At 44.1% G+C, this 24,305-nt stretch overlaps 2 long non-coding RNA genes across 5 annotated transcripts in view; one reads left to right on the top strand and one right to left on the bottom strand.

The window, feature by feature from the left end:
* Positions 1–4,242, top strand: part of LOC103890642 (uncharacterized) — a 50,744-nt gene extending 46,502 nt beyond the window's left edge. Inside the window, exon 9 of one of the 2 annotated variants that reach the window (XR_008525287.1) lies at positions 3,994–4,242. This is a non-coding gene — a long non-coding RNA (uncharacterized LOC103890642). The remainder of the gene's footprint in view (positions 1–3,993) is intronic. The other variant, XR_008525286.2, reaches the window with a different exon arrangement.
* Positions 1–24,305, bottom strand: part of LOC100432862 (uncharacterized) — a 153,631-nt gene that overhangs the window by 110,510 nt on the left and 18,816 nt on the right. The window lies entirely within an intron of this gene.

Raw genomic sequence — 24,305 nt, 5'->3', positions numbered from 1 at the left:
AACATGCATGTTGGAACTACATTCACGGGTCGATGACTGAATTTGGACAGTAGTCAAGCATTTATTTGTAGACTGATTTTGTCAAATCATAGTTGAATTGCAGCCATAGGTTAACTACAGACAAAAGAGTTCAGCAAAAATGCAGGAAAGCATTACCTGAGACTCAGTTGCAGGAGAGCATTCTATAATAAAGAGTATTGTATATTTCATTATTATTTGTAAGTTGTATACCATACATCCTTTTCATCAGTAAAATTATAATAAATTTATGTACATGTATACATGAACACTTGTTTTCCAGAGAGCTGGTTATTAAACTTTTACCAGCACACACTTAGCCTACTCCTAGAGTTCGCTTTAATTGTTCTGGGATGGGACCTTGGCATCAAAGTGCTTAAAACTTCCCCCATGTTACTCCAATATATAGCCAATGTTGAGAATCTCTGGCTTGGGGAAAAGGCAAAAATGCAGGGCATAGAATCCCTTAAGATTTTATTCCCTTTGGTCAGAAAGTCCACCTAAGCCTGCCCATTATGGCCCTGGGAGTGAGAATGAGGTGTGTGTGTTAAGAGTAGGGGAGGATAGGGGGCTGCCTCAGGAACTGGACACACCTCACAGGGTCAATTATAAATCAGTTGTTTGATTTATAGACACATCTGACCTTTATCCATCCTATCTGAACAAAATTTTCCTGGAGCAATGTTCTCACAGTCTCCTAGACATGCTGCTTTTCTTTCTTTTCCCAGAGTTACTCTCACTCTAACTCCAACAAGGACCACTTTTCCTCTTCTGTTTCTTACCTCAGTTTTACCCATCCCTCATACTGCAGCTAGATACCCCATCTTCCATCAGCAATGACAGACCCATTCATGGCCCACTCCAGTTTCGTTCACCCCTTGCTAATGAAACCTTGTTTATTAGTACAGCCCTGTGACCAAACTAACTATTGTTTCCAGGCCTCCCCTGTAGCCAAATGAGGCCAGTGGGACACAGTTTTAGCTAACGAGAACAAGCTGAAGTCTGATGAGGGTTCAGGGCCGAGCATGTGCTTTCCCGATAGACATGTTCAAGGCAGCTTGGTGCAGACTCTGCCCCGCTTCTTTGCAGCAGTCATTTCCAAAGCATGGGGCAACCAGCCCACAAGCAAAGGATGGAAGAGTAGAAAAGCAAAAGGAGCTGGTGTTTTGATATCGTCACTGAGCCACAACCCCAGCCCCTGGTTTCTTGCCCCATGTCTTATTGGAAGTCTTATTCTGTGAGAAAAATAAATCCCAAATTGTTCAAGCCACTCCTGGTTGGTCATTCCGTGGCTGCAACTAGATGCAATCCTAAGAGAAATGCCAGTCCAGCAATCCCACAGTGATTGCCCCGTCTATAACTGTAAACTCCTACAGATTTGTTCTATAGCACCTAGAACAGCAATCTCCAATGAGTGAATGAGTCATTCCCCCAGATATTTAATTATAAATTAGTTGATATTTGGGTGTACTTCCCCTCTAAGATTGGACTATTTCAGAAACTCCAGAGCAAAGGTTGATAGTATGTCAACTCTTGGAATAATGAAGTTGATTAGAAACAACATTTAGGCAGACGTAGGCTCACATAGCTTTATAAAGAAGTTGGGTCTCTAACAGTGATTTGTAAATAGAGAAGATAGGGTAAAGAAGGATTCCCAAGGATTTGACTTTTGTCTGTGACTTACTTTTGAGGCAGAAGGAATGTGCGTAGGTACTCCATGAACTCAGTGGGTGCATGTGCTTAGATCAGAATGTAAAGGGTGTAGAGCTTGGAAAGGCCACATCTTAACAGTGCATGAGTCAGTGACAACTGTACACTGAGCTTAGCAGAGCACATTAGCAATAACTATTACATACACAGTTGCATTCTATTTTTGTATCACATTAACGGATATATTATTGGTAATTGTTCTTAATAGAATCACAGAAATGAGAGATGGAAATGCTATACAGTATGATGGAATGCCCTTCTTTTACCATTGATCACTATAATAAGCCTGCTCAGTCATTACTTACCAACCATACTACAACTTTGCCAATGAGGCAGACCAAAATGAGGAGATAAACAAAATTGGTTTCCTTGCTAAATGCAAAGCCTAAGTTTTAAGATATTTTGCTGAAGTTTTAAACTGATTGTCAATTAGTCAATGAGCTATGGCAGGCAGTGTATTTCTGTGTAATTAGTGTGTGTCTTAGGGGGGTTATTTGGCATGAGGGTGAGGGCAAAGTAATTTGTATCTCCCAGGAAGTGCAATAATTGCCTCAAGCTGAACTGCTTCAAAAGTGTATTAATTCTATTAGGAAACATTTATGTTATTTTTATATGGCATCTTGTATATTCATGAAATGTACTCATAGACCATGAATTATTCATTTTGTAGGCTTTGCCACATGAGTATGGCATCATTGATAACCAGGGAAAAGAGTGGGGTTATTTCTCCCCTTGGAGAAGGCACGCATTGTTAGAAAAGATGTATATTGGGTTTTGAAATCCATCTCATTAGGAGACCAGTGAATCCTAACAGGTAGAAAAGGTAGTTTTCAGAAAGCTAAGTCAAAGGTAACACCATTTTCTTGAAACTAGCTGTTCAGGAAGCCAACAGGCCTTCTGTTTGGGTTTGTTATGCAGTCTGTGTGAGAAAACCTGTGAGAGCAGAGAGCTATGGTGATTACAGGCTAGATCTTGGCACATTTGGACAACTGCTTCCCCATCCCTGTTCAGGAGGTTCAGGGCACAACTAAGCCATTCATTCCTTCATTCATTCAACAAGTATTTACAAATGAATGCTCAGTGTGCTAGTTATCTATTGTTGTGTAACAAATCACCCCAGTTCAGCAGCTTAAAACAGCACGGATTGTCTCATGGCTTCTGTGAGTCAGAAATCACATACGGCTTAGCTGGACCCTCTGTGTTCCGGTCTCTCACAAGGCTGCAGTCTAAGGCCAGCCCAGGTCCTGCGGCCTCCTCTCAAGGCTCCTCTGGGGAAGGATCTGCTTCCAAGTTCTGTGCTAAAGCCTCTATTTCTCAAGGGCTGGTGGACTGAGGCCCGAACTTCCCTGATGGACATTGACCAGAGGCCAGCCCCGGTTCCTTGCCACAGAGGTCTCTCCGGTATGAAACTTGCTTCACTAAAGTGTGAATGCCAAAGAATGTAGTAGAAAGAGTCGGCTGGCGAGACATAGGTCACTATCTTTTGAAACTTAATTGCAGAAATGACATCCCCTCACCTTTGCAGTCTATTGATTCAAAGCAAATCACTGGATTCAGATGACACAGAAGGAGAGGGGACCACACACGTGCATGAAAACCCAGTGGTGGGATCTTTAGGTCCTTTGTTAGCCTGCCTGCCATGGCCAGCCTCTGCCCTCATAGCTTCCTAGTCTACCAGAGGCTCTGGAGGCTGAAAGAGAATAACAAGAGAGACCTAATGTAGGGTGGGTGAATAGGGGAAGCCTCTCTGCATAAGTGACATTTAATTTGAAGACTCAGTAATGAGGAAAAGTTAGTTAGGTACAGAGTTGGGGAAGAGCATGACATGTTTGAGGAACTGAAATGAGATCTGAGTGGCAGGAACAGAGTGCACAGGGGGAAGGTGGGACAAGGTGAGGTTGGAGAGGTAGGCAGGGGCTGGATCGTGCCAGGTTGGAGGTCAGGATGAGAAGTTTAAATTTTATTCTGAGTGCAAGTGGGAAGCCACTGGAGGATTTTAAGCACAGAGTGACATGATCCAATTTACATTTTTAAAAGATCACCCTTGCTGCTGCACAGAGAGTGAATTGGAAGCAGAGAGAGCAGTTAGGAGCCTCTGCTGGCAAGAGGTGGTGATAACCTGGATTCGGAGGTGGTGGGGAGATGGAGCGAAGCAGATGCATATGGGATGAGTTTAGAGTTTAAAATCAACATCCTCAGTGAGAATATGTGTCCATCAAGTTACCAGGTTATTTTACTCCTTCTTCTCTTTGTTCATTTTTTAAGAGAAATAAAGAGAAAGATGAAGAAAGGATCACGTAAAGCTGATGGGAAGAGAATAAGGTGGACAGAGTAAGACACCTGAGGCTGAAAAGGGAGGAAGTAGCAAGTGGACAGGATGGAGCAGAGCATGGGAAGAGCGTGGACCCAGCCCTGTCCTTCTAGGCTGGGTCAGCTCGGTGCTTCCATTTCCTCCTCTGTAAAATATCTGCCTTTCAGGATTAGTAAAAGGATTAAATAAAATAATAACCTCGTACAGATCCTGGAAATTTTTTGCATGGCTCCTTCATTCACTTTTTTTTTTAAATTTTACAGACAGGGACTCACTCTGTCACCCAGGCTGAAACGTAGTGGCAAGATCATAGCTCACTATCACCCTGAACCGCTGGACTCAAGGGATCCTCCTGCCTCAGCTTCCCAAGTAGCTAGGACTACAGGCGTGCACCATCATGTCCAGCTAACTTTACCTAATGCTAAATGATGAGTTAATGGGTGCAGCACACCAACATGGCACATGTATACATATGTAACAAACCTGCACGTTGTGCACATGTACCCTAAAACTTAAAGTATAATAATAATAAAATTTAAAAAAAATCTTTTGGAGAGACAGAGTCTCAGTATGTTGCCCAAGATCTCAAGCTCCTGGGCTCAAGTGATGCTCCTGCCTCCACCTCCCAAAGTGCTAGGATTACAGGCATGAGCCACTGCACCTGGCCCTTCACTCACTTTGTTCAGATCTCCACTCAGTTGCCACAACCTCCCTGGCTGCTCCAGCTGAAATAGCACAGAACCATCTCCTTCCCTCTCTAACCCCATACCCGACTCCAGTCGGCCTGCTTTCCTTTGTTCACTCTGCATTCTCAAGGCCTAGAAGAGTTCCTGGCATGCAGTGGATACTCAGGAATATGAGCGGAGTGTGGCAGGGTGTTGTTGCTGAACACCAGCATCCTGGGCAGGCTGTCTTCAGTGCGGGTGTTCCAGACAGCTTGGGGAAACCTGCTTAGGACATAGGTGAGTAACAGCCATTCACACAGCTGAGTATAACTCATATAGTACCTTACAACATACAAAGGACTTTGCATGGGCCCCGTGTTTAAATCCTGCTAGCCCATCTCTGAGATAGGTAATGTTCTCATTTACAGATGAGGCAATTGCAGAGGGGAATTAACAAACTTCTCCAAAGTCCAGAAACAACAGACACTGGAAAGCAAGCCAGGGTCCTGCCTTATTACAAATGTACTTCCCAACAGGGTGAAAGTGTGTGTTCCTCCTGACTCACCAGCAGATATACTGACATGTGTCTACCAGGATCCTGCATCTGGTCCTCAGGAGTCGCCTCACTCTGCCTGCACATTCCAGCCCCTGCTCTGAGAGGCAGCTGATATACAGACACTGCACACGCAATATACCCAAACTGCACCCAGCGGGATTGCAGCAAGACAAGCAGCTGGCAGTATGCTTGCCAGTCAACTTCTCCACGTTCCAGGGCTTCCTCTTTCCTTCAGAACTCACTTGTGCCTCACTGTACTTCTTAGTTTAATTTAATCCTATAGACTCCTGGCCTGAACACTCTTTATTATTTACAAAAATAAATAAAACACCTTAGCTTTGGCGCTCATGCATTCGTCAAAAAAGTATTGAGTGTCTGCTTGGTGGCAAGTGGAACTGGTCAACCAGAAAGACACGGTCTCTACCCTCAGGGAGTTCATATCTAGAAGCAAAAGCAGACTTTAGGTACCAATTATTATTTAGTTAACATTGTGGTTGATGCTATAAAGCATAAGTTCAGGTTGACATGAAAGCTTAAAAGAAGATATTGTCTGTGACCTTGTCTTGGCAGTCCAGAAGGCTTTCTTGAGGAAGAGTCACTTAAACTAGTCTGCAAGGTAGCCAGAGATAGATAAGAAAGTTGAAGAACATCTTAGGCACAGAGAGCAGTATATAAGAGAGCCCTGAGACCTGAAAGAATTTCTAGATACCACAAAAGCAAAATAAAAAACGAATGAACCAACAGAGTAAGCGTAAAGAGGCCTGGCATCAGAAGGAGCTGGAGAAGTTGCTGGCATCCAGGAGGGGCCAGGCCCTACCTTACCTACTTCTTGCTCTTCTCCAGAATACACAAGCATGACAAAGCCACAACCTTGGGCTCACTTGAGAGTTCTAGCAGAAACATCACTGGCACTAATTTGCACCTAGAAAAATGTATTCTTCCCTCTCAGGCAGCATCTTGATCATGTCTTGCCTTGGGAAAGTGTGTAACTTCTATCTTCTTTGTGATGCAGCATGGCTTCCAGCCACTTGTGTCCACTCAGCTGTTGCAGATTTGCAAAGTCGGCTTAGTGGAAGCAATCTGGTTGTGTCTCCTTCCCAGGGAAATGCACCTTCTGCTTACAGCAGTGGGTTCTGATGCATGTGCTTCCAGAAGCTTCCACCTACAGTTGCTCTTCTTCCTCAGTTTCTCTAGGTTGCTGGTTCTCAGGGGCGGGGCACTGTGGAAACTTGAGGGGATATTTTTGGTTGTTCCAATGATTGGGAAGCACTGGTGCATTTATTGGGCAGGGGCAGAGCTGTAGACATTCTGCAATGCCTCATAGAGGTGGTCCCAAGCAAGAATTGTTCAATGTCCTACATGACTTTGAAGTCCCACCTGACATACATATAGGTGAAAAATCTATTTATATTTTTCTCAGACTAGAGCCTATGTTTTGCATATAAACACAAAATATTTTTTGCACAATTCAATATATACTGAATTATCCAATCATGAAACTACAGTGGAAATTGGGGAAATATTTACCTTGTTTTATTTAAAATCTTCCCCAGGGTTAGTCACCATTTCCAAAAGTCACATCATGGTATCTGAGTCACCAATAGGACACATCTGAATAAAGCTGTCTTTGAAATTGTCACATTCATAATGATGATATATATATGTCTTATTTCATACATGCCAACACTAAATAAAATGTCATCAATATTTGATTAAATATTGTTTTACTTCTCCTAAATCCAAGTGCATTCACTATCAGAAGAGGAAAGCTTCGAGGGCTTCTTCATGAGCCCTAGTTCCTTGCTACTAGAGGAGAGGTCCAGAGACAAGTGGTATCTGCATTGACTGGGATCTTGTTAGAAAGAAGAATCTCAGGCACCACACAGATCCACTGAATATGAATCTGCATTTTAATAAGATCTCCAAATGAGTCATATGTACTTAAAATTTTGAGAAGCTCTCTTCTAGGTTCCACAGTCCTGAGCATTGAAAAAAGTACTCTTTGATTATAATTTACTCTCCTTTCACTTCTCCTCTTTATTACAGTTAGGACATTACGTTAAATTTTTAAATTATATATAAAGTTGGGTTAGATTATCAGTGAATTTTATCTAAAGAAAGTGATGGAAGTTACAAAATCTATTTTAGTGAAAGAGAATGCTGGGTCTGATAGGGCTGAGGATGCTGCTCCAGGATGGCTTGAATTCAATAGCTGGGTGTAAGGAACTACAGAGCATCTAAACACGAATAGAATACCAGAGTCAAATTTCTCTGGACTTGGCCATTTGTAAACCCTAATGACCCCTACATCTATATTTCCAGCTACGAAATAACACGTCTTGCTCTCAGAGCACACTAGATATATCCCTGCTTTCTAAATAAATATTGGCACAGAGTAAGTGTCCTGCTACCTCCTACAGGGTCAGGCTGCACTCACTTAATTATTCCAGAAATGTTTGTTGAACCCCTTCTACATGCAATGCAACATCACAGAACTGTTAGTCATATAAAGACAAAGCCTACCTTTGTGGAGCGTAGGACAGTCTAGAGGAGAGCCAAGATGCTCACAAACAAGTGGATAAAGAGTTAGAAAGTGGTAAGTGTCCTGAGAGAGGTACAGGTAATATGAGTCACATGAGAGTGTGAGAGGGACAGAGATTACTTAGAGACCATGGAAAGGTCACCTAAAGTCAACTGAGCCTTCTGGGACTTCCAGGAAACCCATAGCTTCCTCAACAGCTCTCTGGCTCCCCAAGCAGCTCTTTAAACCTTTTCTACTCTCCTGAAACCTAGGTTGCTACCTCTGCCCCGTCAAGCTCATCAGCTGACCTTGTTCGCTTATTCTCAAAGTAAACTAAATCACCTGGTGGGAACCCCTTCCGAGTCTCATCACTACCTTCCTGCATCCTCACTGGCCCTGTTTCCTCCCCTCCTGTCGCTGTGACAGGGCTCTCCCTACTCCTGGGTAAGGCTCTTTTGCATCCCATCCCTCCTTTCTACCACCTCTTCAGATACCTCTCTAATGTGTGTATCATTCTCTCCCTCCCCTGTAGGGTCAACATTTCCCTCTCTACTGGATCCTCCATATTAACTTTTAAACCTATTTTAGCGTCTCACAATATAATAATTATTATTATTTTGAGACAGAGGCACACTCTGTCACCTAGGCTGGAGTACAGAGGTGCGATCTTGGCTCACTGAACCTCCGCCTCCTGGGTTCAAACAATTCTCCTCCTCATCCTCCCGAGTAGCTGGGATTACAGGTGTGAGCCACCATACTCAGCTAATTTTTGTATTTTCAGTAGAGATGGGGTTTCACCATATTGGCCAGGCTGGTCTCGAACTCCTGACCTCAGGTGATCCACCCACCTCAGCCTTCCAAAGTACTGGGATTACAGGCGTGAGCCACCGTGCCCAGCCTTAGTGTCTCACAATATTATTTTTTAACCGTCACCCAAACCCACCTTCCACTCAAGCTTCTGGCCTCTCCTCTCCTGCACAATCAAACCTTCAAAAATACAATGTGTCTGCACCCTTTATCTCCACATCTCCAACTGCAACACACTCTTCAACCCACTGCAACCAACTTCTGACCTCATCACTCCACAGAAGCCCCTGCCACCCGTATCACCATCCACCTGACTTGTTACTAAAACCAACAAACTCTTTTCCATCCTCATCTCACACGAACTTGCAGCATCATTTGACACTGTCAGCCTGTCCCTTGAGAAAGCTTCTTCCCTTGGTTTCCATGACACCAAACCCTGCCTATCCTGCCTACCTCTGACCTTTCTCTCCTTCTCAGTCTTCTCTATGGGTTACTCATCTCTGAAACCTGGTGTACCTTGGGGTTCAGTCCAAGGCCTTCCTCTCAATAAACACACTCTCTGGACTTGGCCACTTATCTCCTTTAAGGACTCCTATATCTATCACTCAAGCCCAGTTTTCTCTCTTGGGCAGACTTTTAGACAACTCTATTTGTATGTTCCAAAAGTACCTAAAACTCATAATATTCAAAACTAAATTAATGCATCATTTCCCTCCCCACCTGACCGTCATCCCTTGATCTCCATATCAGTGAATGGCAACAGGGTTCACTCATTTGCCCAGGCTAGAAACTGGGACATCATCCTTGCCTCTTCCCATATCTCCACACCAAATAAGTCACCCTTAATCATGCCTTACCCTGCAGCAAGTCATCTCACATGCCAGCGTGATCCCTTCACCACCCTGCTTAAAACCCACCCACAACACCCTCGTTGCCCTCAGGATAAAGTCCAACCACAGTGAATTTCTTCTAGCACTCTACTTCCTTTTCATTCATCCTCCAACCTCAGACTACCTTGATCTTTCTAAAGTATCATTCTGGTCAAGCAACCCTTGCCCACTTGCTTCCAGAAGCTCTGATGGATCCCATTGCCAGCAGGGCTGAACCAAACATCTTAGTGTATTAGGTTCTGTTAGAAGAAATATTAAGCATTCAGCATGGCTGGAATATTGCTCAGAATGTCTGTGGCACAGTGTCCTTCAGGAGTGGAAGAGAAGAGATGAGAGGTGCATGCAGCCAGGTCAGTGTATTGGGTCATTCTTGTATTGCTATAAAGAATTACTTGAGGCTGGGTAAATTATAAAGAAACAAGGTTTAATTGGCTCACAGTTATGCAGACAGCACAAGAAGCATGGTGCCAGCATCTGCTTCTGATGAGGGCCTCAGGAAGCTTACAATCATGGCAGAAGGCGAAGGGGGAGCAGGTGTGTCACATGAAGAGATCAGGAGCAAGAGAGAGAAGAGGGAGATGTCACACACTTTTAAACAAGCAAATCTCATGAGAACTCACTATTGCAAGGACTGCACCAAGCCATCCATGAGGGGTCTGCCCCCATGATCCCATTACCTCCCACCAGGCCCCACCTCCAACACAGGGAGTCATATTTCAACATGAGATTGGGAAGGGACAAATGTCCAAACCGTATCATTCAGGAAAGGCCTTGTCTGCAAAAATAAGACACACAACTCATCCTGAGAGCAATGGAAAACACATCTTGGCAAGGCTTTAAGCAGGTGTGGGGTTCTGTATAGCAGACACTTTTGGTGCTCCACATCCCCTGGCCGCAGCTCTCCTCTGGCTTCAGCCTCGGCTGTGGTGGGCAGTTCCACGTGCTTGCAGGCTCTCCTTGATAGAGTCCAGCCACAGGCATGACCCACCTCAAGCTTAGACCAGCTACATTTCTGCTTTCTGCCTTGGGGACTTCTCCAGGGCAAAAACAGTCACAAATGTGCAAAACTCCTATGGAGAACTGTGCACACACACGTGTACACACACATGCATGTGCACACACAATTCCCAACAGCTTCAGGATAAGAGAGAAGGAGGAGGCAAGGCTGAGTTCAATTGTCCAAGCCTGGCTGACTGAGAAATTGCAGGTGCTGCTGACAGAAACAGTGAGGGCCCCACTGGAAGACAGAGGCAGCCTGGGGTTAGAAAGTCCATGCACGGAAAAAAGAGCGGCAGGGAGGCACGTCATAGGAGAACTGGAAGTAGCTAGGGAAATTCAACCTACAGAAGAGGAAACTTAGAGAGGACAAAGAGCCTTCTCTCAGGAAGTAGAGTCCAGAAAAGGAAAGAGAGAGAAGGGTATGAGCTAAGGGCAGAAATCACCAGCAGGTGGATCACAGCTCAGTCTATGAATGTACTTTCTCATCCCTGCCGTGGCTGTGAGGGAGTGTGCATCACTACCCTAGGACTCCTCAAACAAGATGTTCAGGAGGTTGCAGATCAGATTCCAAAATCCCAAGGGCAGGTCTAGCCAAGTGAGATCAGATCCAACTCGGAGAGTCTGGAGTTGTTCTCTAACTTCCACTTCCCTCCCTGTCTTTCCTGACGCTCCCGTCTTCACATGTGTTGTGCAGCCTCATCTTGGGTTTTGCCTCAGGGGCAACTCTGAACAAGACTGGGAAAGAGAAGGCACTGGCTCTACATGCCCTGCACCCACTGCCCTCTCCAGGGATCTTTTCTCCTCTCCACCAGGAGCCCAGCTCGGTCCTCACTCCCCATCCAGACCTGCCGCCAGCACTGCTGCAGCCCCAGGCTCTCTAACTCTCGAAAAACATATCTTTCCCGATCTCTGGGGTTAGACACTCTAATACACCTTGACTTGAAGAAAAGTGACTGTATTTGCACACATGGAGACGGACCAAAGAGCCAGGTGCAGCTAGTCAGATCGGGCTTTTAGTACCCCCTCAACCACACCACACACACACTCACCTATTCCCCTAGGACACCCCTTACCCTAAAATCTTCACAGAGCTTTTCTGACAGTGGTTCTCAGAAAGGGCAAAGACTGCTTACACCTTTTGAGTTATACAATTTTTTTTCCAACAATATATCCCTTGTTGTCCTCTTCTGGACAAAGGTGGACCTTTGACTCAAAACATTTGTTTAGGAGAGCAATATTCACTCATACACACAGACACGTCTATATAGAGAGAGATCGGTTTGTTTTGAAATCAAATTGGCAAATTCATGATCCAATCTTCTGTAGGCAAAAGAGTTTCTTTGAACAAACTGTAAGCAAAGAGAAATTATTTCAGGTCCTTCATTCAACAAAAAATTTTTTAAACACCTACAGTGAACTAGGCACTAACAGGGACAAAGAAAGAATTTCAAACGCATCCCTTGTGCTTAGAGTTGCATTGGGAAGAACAGACGTTCAAATGTAGGAAGCCAAGTGACAACGCAGGCAGCAGGATAAGGTGAGGGCTGTATGGCTGGACAAACCCAGTGGCCCCTAAACCCTAGGATGCCTTAGAATCCTTGGGGTATGGAGCCATTAAAAATGCACAGTCCTTGGCTCTACCTAGGAGATCAAACTCACTAGGTCTCTGGTGAGTCTCAGAAATCTGCATTTTAAATAAGCTTTTAAACTATTCGAATACAGGTGGTCCACAGACCACCTTTGATGAACACTGGTCCAGCCAGCAGTTCTCAGTAGATGTCCAGAGGGAAAGGAAGCCCACTGGGCAGGCCCAGGAAGAGAGCTATTTTTGTGTTTAGACATGAAAAAGCTTACAAGGAATCCTTTTCTTTCCTCTGCTGCACAATTGAGTGTTTTGAAGGAGAGCCAGTACCTTGCCATTATCTGGAGAATGTGCAATTGGCACAAGGAATAAAAAGGGACGCATACTGCTGAGTCTAGAGCTGATGAAACCAGTTTATCTGAATCTGATTCCAGGGCATTTTGATGCTGAAAGGTGGTGTTATGACTCACTGAAGCTTTCACATCTATTGTTTTTCTTTTCCTGGGTGGCTTTGCCAAAGACCTTATAGATATCATTATTTTCAGATTACTGTTATTACACACATTCTTCTTGAATAAAATGCTACCTTGTTTTTATCTCCATAGAGCAAAATCAAGTTTCAGTTGTTTTCTTATCTTCATATGTAAAATAATCCCAGCGGTTAAGTCTCAGATGGGAAGAAAAATTAACTAAAGCCTTGAGCAGAGATGTCCAGACTGAAGACTGACTTAACGGTTTCCCCATGACCAAGTGGACAGGGTGGTACCCAATTCCCTGGACACATGCCAGAAACTGGGCTTAAACTGCATCATGAGCAAATGAAGTTTGATTTAAAGAAAAGAGTTTCTGCAATTTAGCAAAAATGACTGACTGACGAGTAACACTATCCAGAAACTGACAGATTGTCAAACCCACCTGCTACCCCTGGGTCATTTCAGCCATGGAATTTCTGGCCCAGTGAGAGCAAAGTCATTGCTTTCTCCCTTGACGGATTTCTCTGTGGAGAGTTCAGAACAGAAGAGAGAAATATCTGCAAGCTTTCTGAAAGCCATGGGGAAGCTGTGGGATGTTGTGTCCGGTGCCTGCGTTGGGCTCCATCTCTCTCCACAGCAGCTCTCATATGTATTTATGAAATGGTATGAGGCTCCCTGGTGGGTGGCACTTTATGGGTGAATTACTAGCTAAAATTCAAAGGGGTTTTGATGGCAAATAGTATTTTATTCAATTCATAAGCTTCTTCTCCTAATTCGGCATCTAGCCTTAAAAATAGACCTTTAGCAGAGGTTGAGCAAACACCTGCCTGTTTTGCTTTGGCCCAGAACCTGGGCTTGTCTCAGACCAGCTGGTTCCATATGGGCCTCTGTAATAGGATGGCCTGCAAAATACAGGATTCCCAGTTAAACTTGAATTTCATTACAAAGAACAAATCATTTGCAATATAAGCATGTCCCTGCAGTGTTGGGGATAGACATGCACTAAAAAATTTACTCTTTGCTTTTTGGAAATTCAAATTTAACTGAGCATCTTGTGGTTTTATTTGCTAAATCAGGCAGGCCTACTCTGTCACAGTGCATAAGCATCACATCGCCCTTGGTTCCTCTCCAACGTCCAGACCTATACTGGGACTTCTCAGAATGGGATTCCCATGAATTTGGGATGCCCTGAGAGGTAGCGTTAGTAGCGGAAAAGGGGACCCTGTAAGGTGGAGGCCTCAAAGCCAGTTATTTCCGCTGCCACCCTACCCAAGGAGAGTGTAGATGGAAGTAAATATCTAAATGCCCTCATTAGGGTGGGGCTGGTCCAACACAGGAATTATGACACACGGCCAGACTCAGAGGCTGCCCTCCGTTCTGTGGCAAAAGGGTCCCAAAGTACAGCCCACTGCTTAGCCTGACTGCCCTTCCTAAGTCCTTCTTAAAGACTGTGTGTCCCGGCTGGGCGCGGTGGCTCACGCCTGTAATCCCAGCACTTTGCGAGGCCGAGGCGGGCGGATCTCGAGGTCAGGAGATCGAGGTCAGGAGATTTTGCTCCATTCTCCAGACCCATCCTGGCTAACATGGTGAAACCCTGTCTCTACTACAAATACAAAAAAATTAGCCGGGAATGGTGGCGGGCGCCTGTAGTCCCAGCTACTCAGGAGGCTGAGGCAGGAGAATGGCGTGAATCCAGGAGGCGGAGCTTGCAGTGAGCAGAGATCGTGCCACTGCACTCCAGGCTGGGCGACAGAGCGAGACTCCATCTCAAACAAACAAACAAACAACAACAAAAAAGACTGTGTGTCCCACTTTATCTGAGGGGCCAATCTGCTCAAGACATTTCTGAGCTGCCAGTCCCGAGCTGCGTGCTTAAGCCCCAAGAGCCAGAAGCCATCCGCGGAGCCCCTGCACATGGCTGCTGGGAGTTTCCATTGGCCACGCCTTCTGACCTCAGTTCTGCACTCACATGCTCATTAGCTCCCTGCAGTCCTGGATGCTCTTGAATATTTCCCTGTTCACCCTTCTTCTCTTGCCTGGTACAACCTTGGTAGCCTGTCCCCAGATCTGGGCTGCTTGCCCTGGGCACCAGTTGGCTTTGTTCCCAGGCATTACTGCTGGGATTCGCTCTGGACTCTGAAATATGCCTCCTCAGCCAGCCCGACTCCCCAGATCCCACCAGCATGCTCTGTCCAGAGAGATGAGACATTCGGACTATTCAGTGTCCGTTCATGCCATCTGCTGGGATCATGAATTCTATACTCTGGTCACACATTACGTGACTAATACTTCCCCCATTTCCTCAAAAAGATCCTCAGACAAGCTCAATCCCCATGTGCTAGTAGTTCAGGATTCTTTGACCATCCAAAGTTTACACAACCACTTGGCCTTGGCTGGCCAAGACATGATGGTATGGGAGCCTAGGAAGACCCTTCAGAGATGGCAGCATCCAGATTCCTCTTCTCATAGTCCCCCTCCAGCTCTGAGGGCAGAGGTCTCCCATCTAATGGTCTGTCCTCCTCACACGACCTCCCCCTCACAGTTTTGGGGTCTCGTCTTTGGACCCTCTCTTGCCCCATTTTCCAAACACATCATCCCCGACTGTATTAGGGGTCTCTGGGGCAGCCGCACTATGCTTTGATAGAGGGATGAGGTAAAGTCATTTTCCACTTTATTAACCTGAAAAAGCATAAACCGACCAAGTTTAGGGGCCTGAAGCATATTCTAAACAGACAGTGTCTCCTCCCTGACGCAGTTCTCTTACAGAATCATGGGAACCCATCTCCTCGACTTAGCAGCGGCAGACAGGCTGGTGTTTCTTGGCATTGTTTTCTAGGGCTGAAGCTGCAGTTTTCCTGATTTGGCCCTTGCATATTATTTAATTGTTTATCTTGACATACAGGTTTATCCCAGAGGGGGATGTTTAAAAAGTGGCATGGAGACCCTGGCTATAGACAGAAATGCAGCTTAACTTACCTTGGCTTCCTTCCTGCCAGACTCCTCCCAATTATTCTGCAGGCTTCTTTGCCCCGAGGGCAGTTTGCAGCTCCAGGGACTGGAATTGGCTTAAAAAAAAATTCCTTCCTCTCTGTGCCCCATGTGAGGGAGCATTGTGTGCTCTCTAAATAATCAGCCTGGCTTTGTGTGACCTAACTGGACAGGGCCCTTTGAGAGGTTTTTCAGTTACAGAGAGAGCAGTCAGTGGCATCCTACAAAATCAGGATGTTTTCAGACCAAGGAGAGAAGTCAGTGACAGCAAGATATTTTTTTCTTTAAGTTGTATTGTGACTAATTCCTCTCTCCTACTGGTGTTTAGAGTAATTAGGTAAAAGTGCAACAGAAGAATCCAAATTTATATTTTAGATCTAATAAATAATAACATTTAATCAGATGCTCCCCATCCATTAACACCAAAATAACAAACAATTCAACGAATTATTTTAGGGTACTTACTATGTGCAAGGCATTGTCAAGGTAATTATTTCTTGCATTTACTGATTTCCTCCTGGGGCTGCAGCACTAGCAAGAAGCTAACGGATTAGAAAGAAGTAGAAGGCCTCCAGCTGACAACCCACTCAGAAGAAAACATGGATCAGAATTGCCTGCCTCCACTGTGCCAGGCACAGAGCTGGGAATTCATAAGCAGAAATTACCTCATTCAATCATCTCAATAGCCCTGTGGGGAAGACAGTAGTTCTCCATTTTACAGATGTGGAAACTGAGATCCAAAGACTATGTATATAGCAGGCAGAATGATGCCTCCCCTCCTTCAAAAATTCTGAAGCCTGTGAATAGGTTACCTCAAATGGCAAAAGGGGCTTTGAAGAGGTGATGAAACGTCTTGCAGTGGGGATGTTACTATTGACTTTCTGGGTGGGCCCAGTGTAATTGCCATGGTCTTTAATAAGGGGGTAGATAGGAAGATAAGAGTGAGAATGACAGAGATGTGACAATGGAAACAGAAATTGGAGTGATGTCGGGTCATGAGTCAAGGAAGGCATGCACCCTCTAGAATCTGGAAAAGGCAAGAAAACAGATTCCTCCCACTCCACCCCAAGCCTCCTGAAGACGCCCTGCCCTGATAACCCACTGTGAATTTCTGGCCTCCAGAACTGTAAGATATCTTGGTCCATTTTCTGCTGCTGTAACAGAATACCACAGGCTAGGTAATTTATAAATAACAGAAGTTTATTTGTCTTATGGATCTGGAGGCTGGGAAGTGCAAGACCAAGGAGCTGCATCTGGTGAGGACCTTCTTGCTGTGTCATAACATGCAGAAGGCATTACAGGGCAAGAGAGCATGCAAGAGAGAGAGAGAGGAAGGGAACCAGAACTTCATTCTTTTATGTGGAGCCCACTCCTGTGATAACTAACACACTCCTGTGATTAACAGCCTTGATCCATTCATGAAGGCAGAGCCCTCATGACCTAATCACCTCCTGTAAGACCATGTTTCAACATTGTTACAATGGCAACTAAATTTCAACCTAAGTTTTGGAGGGGATATTAAACGTAGCAGTTATACATTTGTGTTATTTTAAGCCACTGAGTTTGTGGTCATTTGTTGAACAGCAATAGAAACTAATACAGTGTGCCCCAATTGCATTCCACAATGGATTTGAGGTGGTCATAGACAGTTGCTCCAGAGTGGTAGAACCAGTCAGGGCTGCGTGCCATCTAACTGGCCCCTGGAGTTCTGCAAGGCAGGGGCCCTAGAGCAGGATTCAAGTCAAGTCAATGTGCCCTTAAAGTCTGTGTCGTTTCTTTTTTTCTGATCTGCTTCCTCAAGATAAAATTTAGGAGCAAAATGAGTGAAATACCAGAAGAGAAATATTCTGTAACATGACATGTTTAATGAATGAGTAAGGAGTTCAGGAAATGAGTGAGTTCTGAAAATGAGTTACTGGTGCATGCTAAAGTGATCCAGGAAGACTTGGTAGAGGCAATATAGTATAACCTGGGCCCTGCAGCCTGGACAGATTGGAAGTAGCATTAGAGGCGAACAGGAGGCCTTGCAGCTGAGGGAATGACCTGATAGAAGAAATGCCCCTGGGAACAGAAAGGATAAACCAACCTTCCTAACCTATATCCCCCCCTCCTACCCTCACCCCATTCTCTGCCTGTGGATTCCATTAAATCTTCCAACCAAAGCCTTGGCAAAGGCTTTGAATAACATCCTGTGGTCTTCCTTACTTTACAAATGCTAAGTCTTGACCCAAAGAGATATAATTCGTCTTTCTCGCCCACAGTTACCAAACAGATCAAGTCTCCCAGGTCACTGCTCCCTAGTCATTAGGAACAAAGCGTTTTTAGTTTTTCAAAGTCAACAAGCATACTCTTTGTCTCTGTAGTGGCCAGTTTGATTCAGCATGTCCAAATGAGGAAAATTTGGATTAGAATTCCAGACTTTAACCCTGGCCAGGAAATTTTGTCAAATACAAGGACAGTGACTTCAGAGATACACTTTTAAACCAATTTTAATTTATAATTAAGTAAATTGTAAGAGGGGCAGCATCTGATTAAAAATGGCTCTAAAGCAGAAGATTCAGCCTCTCTATTCCTGTGTTCCATTGAGCACACTCTGTTACATCTTCTGTGAAATGAGAAATTAGACTTAAAATTCTCTCCATCACTTCAGATGCTTTGGGCCATGAGGCAACAGAAACCCTGATTCAAAGTGGTTTAAACATTTAAGGAAATGTCCTATCCTGTATAACAGAAAGTAGAGCAGCAGGTAAGCTTAGGGGTTGACTGATTGGTGGCTCAACAACGTCATCAAGAACCTGGGTTCTTTCCATCTTTCTCTCTCTCTCTTGCCATACCTGGGTATCAGCTTCATCCTCGTGCTGGTAGTGAGACTGCTGTTGCATCTCCAGGCATCACATTCAGACACAAAGCATCCAGAAGAAAAGGAGGAAGACTCCCCAGAAGATGCCCCTTCACACAGTATTGGCCATAACTGAGTCACATGTGCCAATATCTGAATAAATCACTAGAAAGGAGACCCTCAAGAGGAGGTGTTTCAGCCTCTCCTGGGAGTACAAAAGTGGAAGAAAACAGAACAAAATCACAATTCTGTGTGGAAGGAAAATTGGGAGAATTGCTGCTAGACAGAAAATGTATAGTGACCTCTATTCTGGAAAGGTATTTCCAGCTCTAAAAATTTCATATATTGAAAAGCATTTGTTGCCTAACATGGTTTAAACCCAGACCACCAATTCACATGCCTACATATAACCAAGCACTGTGCTATGCACCCAAGATACAGCAGTGAGCAAGAGGCATGGAGCTTCATGCAGTGGCCAGTCTAAGGGATCCTGACCACACCACAACCATAACCACCAGTTGCATTATAACACCTGATTTCCAGCAGTGGCCCCGGGTGAGGCCTCATGGTATTGGTGATGTAGATAAATGAGAGAAAATAGTTGCTGTTAATTTAAACAAGTTACATTTAAAACATTGACCAATCAACATCCCTGTCTACCCTGGGACAACCTAAACAACTCCAGTGGTGTTACACAGTAAAAAGCGGGGTAGTAGGTGGTGTGTTACATTTTCTTAAAAGAAAATTCAAACTGGCTACTAGAGTTTTTGACCTCACATTGACCATGGGCAGATTGTGTCTTTTTAAATTCATTTCCAGAGTACTTGAATGAGGAATGACATTTTTCCCCCTAGTGTAGACCTGGTCCCTAGAGTTATTTCCTATGGCTACAATGACCATTCTAAGGAATGGAGAAAATAGAGATGGATGGATGTTTGATGGGAAATTTTACACTCGTCGTGAGTCTTTTTTTTGTGGGGTTCTGTATGTTTGCTCAATTGCAATTACCTGTGTCTTTCTTCTGTGGCTGGATTAGTAACTATTCAATTCACCCAAAGAATAGAACAGTGCCACTAAAATGAGTGTTCTTCTCCCAACAGGATACTTAGGTTTTGACTGAGTAATCAAACTCTGTAAGAAATTTCACCAACATATTTATTATACCAAGTGACAGGAACAGGAGATATGTTTTGTTATATAATATATTATAACTAGCTAGAAGAGTAGACCACAAAAACCTCCTTAAACATGAAAGTCACACCTGCCCATGATCCTAGGTACATGCAGTGATAAATTTCTGTCCCCATTTCACAACCAGGTTTACCAGATGACCATGCGAATAAGAAGCATATAAAGCAATAAGTATACTTGAGTGAAAGAATAAAGCATTTTTAAAGTTCCAATTTTTCCACTGAATCATTGCTGCCAATTGTTGAACTATGGGTAGGGAGAGTGGTCTGTTCTTGTTATAAGGCTGGGATTTGCCATATAAAAGTGGCCTAGACAGCACAGTGAAGTGAATTCTATAATTTCTGCAATTACAATTAAAATCTTTGTTCCCCCTCATCAGGCTTCTAAGCAGACCTACTCACAGATGTTACCCTGCCTCATTTGAGGTCCATTTCTATTTCCCACCCTTGGTGGGGCTGCTAATAAACAGTGAAATGGCCAAACCAAAGAGAGAAAAGAGAGAACCAAAGGCCAGAATCATCTACAAGTTGAATAACTTGTACTTGAAAAACATTGGTTTAACAGTAACCAAATGAGAGTATGTGCCTGATTTGTCCATTCCCTTCCAGGCCATCATTTCAGGTCCTGACTTTATCCTACCTCACAGGCCATGTTATCGAAATAGAAAAGCCACATTAATTTGGTGGAGGCTTCTTATTTGATGTCCTTAAAATCACATCTAGCAGTGACTTTTTCTACAGCATCTTTCACCTTCTTGCATGAGGGTTTTCCTTGGGTAGAGGGCTCTTGAAAGTACTTTGCGTTTCATTCTCCCAGGATTTCTGCTCTGAGTCTTGATGCATTAGTCACAGTTCCAAGAGGGAACAGGGTAAATGACTTCATAGTCAAAACCCAAACCTAAACAGATGGTTCCTTTATCCCAAGAAAATGCAAAGACTTGTAGGTCTCCTGTGGTGATGGGATTTGGCCTGAACGTTAAGGGATACCAGAGTCAGCAGGCTGGGATTCAGGCCTGGGAGCCAGGCATCAAGGGCTTTCTGCTTATTTCAACTCCAGGCCAATTGACTGTGTGGTCTTCCAGCCAAGTATTTGCCCAGGATGTGCTAAAACGACAAATGCCTGAGAAAACCGTAGGCAGGCTGATCCCATTCTCCAAGTGTGGCCTTGAACTACCAAATACATCAATTCACCAGAGGACTTGTTAAAATACAGATTCCTGGAGCCCGCCCCTGGAACTCATTGGGAAATTTTGTGCTCACTGAAGTATGAGGACCACTTCTAGACTCTTCCTACTCAAAGTGTGGTCCTGACACCAGCAACATCAGCATCACCTGGAAGGTTGTAAAAGATATAGAATCTCAGGCCCTGCACCAGACCTGTGGAATCAGAACTTGCACTTTAACAAGGTCCCCAGACAATTCCTTGAAGTGTGAGAAACATTTTGCTAGCATGGTTTGGCCCTGTAACCTAGTTCTCATCAGCTGGGAAGTGAGATGCAGCTGGGAAGAGCAATGCAACAGGAAGCTTCTTCTCAACCCTAATCTGAATATTAGGATTCACTAAGGAGCTTTTCACAATACTGACGTCAAGGCCCTACTACAGGCTAATTTAATCCAACCTCCTGGATTAAGAGCTCATCTAATTCCAATGTGTAGCCAGAATTGAGAACCACTGTTCTACAGAGGCAAAACTCAGAATCAAAGCTTAAAGCCCTTGATACTGACTACCCAGCCAAGTCCCACTCCCCTAAAAAGCAATCCGGCATTTGCTTGAAGGGATTCCTAAAATATTTGCCCTTTCCTAAGAAGAGGCAGCATCGGCCTTTTGAATGGCTACTCATTGTCCAGGCTTCATAAAAATATGCTGGGCCTCCACTCCCCGGGAGCTCGAGGGCAGCGTTCCCGTTTCTGTTCCCTTTGTTAACCAAGTACCAGCTCTGGGCTTCCTCGGGATGAGAAATGGCTCCTTCTGAGGCAGCGTTTCTCTTTGCCTTTTCTGCCCCTGGGATTTGTGATTCTGGACAAGGCATATGCCTTCTCACCATGTCATTTTCCTCATTTGCAGAGGGAAAACACAGTGTCCATTGATTCCTTTGGTTAAGCTGACTGCTGCCCCTGGCTCACGTCCAGTGACTATTTCTCTGTGCAGCAATCCTCAGCTGGGGGCGAGCCAGGAGGGAGATGGCTGCCCACTTAAAGCACAAGCCCCGAGTGCTCTCCATCCTGTGAGCTCTCCAAATGCCAGCTTGCTCAGCTGATTCACTTCGACGCAGGCAGGTTCATCAGAAAGCCTTGGAACAGGTTGGAGAACAGAAATGCCACTGGATTCCTTTGAATTGTGTGCGTTTAAGTCCAGGCTCCAGTAGATCCAGGCTCTAGGACTATAAGCCTTTCTTTTCACAGGAAACCCTCCTAATTGGTCTGATAAACTTTCTGGGACTCAAAATAGAACCACAGCACAGGGAAGTATCACCTTTGTGTCTCTAATTGTTGATAATATCTGTGTTTCTTTCAATATCTCTATATCACATGCTGTTGCCATCATTCTCCATTTCTCTTTACCCGCTACTACTAATTATATTGAATGCTTTGCTATGTGCTGAAGCATTTCACATTCGTATTATCACATTATCCTCACCACCATTTTGAGAGGTAGGGGTTATCATTGTACCCATTTCACAGATGCAAAACTGAGGTTTAAATAAGTTCAGTAACTTATTTATTTGTCCCACATTCCAGGGAGTAAAAGTGACAGAGACAGGCTTCATCCAGATTTATGTGATTCCAATGTATAGGACCATAAAACAGGTCCTGTTCCTGTTTATAAAGGTTTCTGATCCCACTCCCTCAGTGCTTCTTAGGGCCAGGGTCTCCCACACTAAATCTTCCCATCTGGACCTGTTTGTTTGGGGCTTGGCCATAGCATATGGTAGAGTCAAATAGATTCAGGACTAACAATGAGGATAAGGGAGTGGGGCAGGGAGTAAACTTAGATTCCTATTTCTGTCAGATACCAAAATTAATTCCATATGAACTAAAACTTTAAGTGAAACAAGCCGGGCACAGTGTCTCATGCCTGTAATCCCAGCACTTTGGAAGGCCTAGATGGGTGGATAACTTGGGGCCAGGAGTTCAAGACCAGCCTGGCCAACATGGTGAAACCCCGTCTTTACTAAAAAATACAAAAATTAGCTGGGCATGGTGGCTCATGCCTGTAATCCCAGCTACTCAGGAGGCTGAGGCAGGAGAATCACTTTAACCCAGGAGGCGGAAGTTACAGTGAGCAGAGATTGCGCCACTGCACTCTAGCCTGGGAGACAGAATGAGACTCCATCTCAAAAAAAAAAAAAAAAACTTTAAATGAAACAATGGAAGTACTGGAAGAATGTAATGTACGGGTAAGTAGAAAATCCTGAGGTGGGGGAGTACTTTAGAGAATGACACCAAAGGCAGAAGCTATAAATTAAAATATTACAAATTTTGACTGCACAACATTTTTTGTTTAAATCCTGGGATACATCTGCAGAACGTGCAGGTTTGTTACATAGGTATACATGTGCCATAGTGGTTTGCTGCACCCATCAACCTGTCATCTACATTAGGTATTTCTCCTAATGCTCTCCCTCCCCTTGCCCCCCACCCCCCAGCAGGCCCCAGTGTGTGATGTTCTCCTCCCTGTGTCCACGTGTTCTCATTGTTCAACTCCCACTTATGAGTGAGGACATGGAGTGATTGATTTTCTGTTCCTGTGTTAGTTTGCTGAGAATGATGGTTTCCAGCTTCATCCATATCCCTGCAAAGGACATGAACTCATCATTTTTTACGACTGCATAGTATTCCATGTGTATATGTGCCACGTTTTCTTTATCCAGTCTATCATTGATGGGTATTTGAGTGGGTTCCAAGTCTTTGCTATTGTGAGTAGTGCTGCAATAAACATGTGTGCATGTGTCTTTATAGTAGAATGATTTATACTCCTTTGAGTATATACCCAGTAATGGAATTTCTGGGTCAAATGGTATTTCTAGTTCTAGTTCCTTGAGGAATCACCACACTGTCTTCCATAATGGTTGAACTAATTTACACTCCCACCAAGAGTGTAAAAGCATTCCTATTTCTCCACACCCTCTCCAGCATCTGTCGTTTCCTGACTTTTTAATGATCACCATTCTAACTGGCATGAGATGGTATCTCATTGTGGTTTTGATTTGCATTTCTCTAATGACCAGTGATGACGAGCTTTTTTTCATGTTTGCTGGCCACATAACTGTCTTCTTTTGAGAAATGTCTGTTCAAATCCTTTGCCCACTTTTTGATGGAGTTGGTTTTTTTTTTTCTGTAAATTTGTTTAAGTTCCTTGTAGATTCTGGATATAAGCCCTTTGTCAGATGGATAGATTGCAAAAATTTTCTCCCATTCTGTAGGTTGCCTGTTCACTCTGATGATAGTTACTTTTGCTGTGCAGAAGCTCTTTAATTCAATTAGATGCCATTTGTCAATTTTGGCTTTTGTTGCCATTGCTTTTGCTATTTTAGTCATGAAGTCTTTACCCATGTCTGTGTGCTGAATGGTATTGCCTAGGTTTTCTTGTAGGGTTTTTATGGTTTTAGATCTTATGTTTAAGTCTTTAATCCATCTTGAGTTAATTTTTGTATAAAGTGAACGGAAGGCATCCAGTTTCAGTTTTCTGCATATGGCTAGCCAGTTTTCCCAATACCATTTATTAAATAGGGAATCTTCCCCATTTCTTGTTTTT

This window comes from Pongo abelii, chromosome 4 (genome assembly GCF_028885655.2).
Source record: "Pongo abelii isolate AG06213 chromosome 4, NHGRI_mPonAbe1-v2.0_pri, whole genome shotgun sequence".
NCBI classification, from domain to species: Eukaryota; Metazoa; Chordata; class Mammalia; order Primates; family Hominidae; genus Pongo; species Pongo abelii.
The sequence above is the reverse complement of the archived record's forward strand: the minus strand, read 5'-3'. Positions and strand labels throughout refer to the sequence as shown.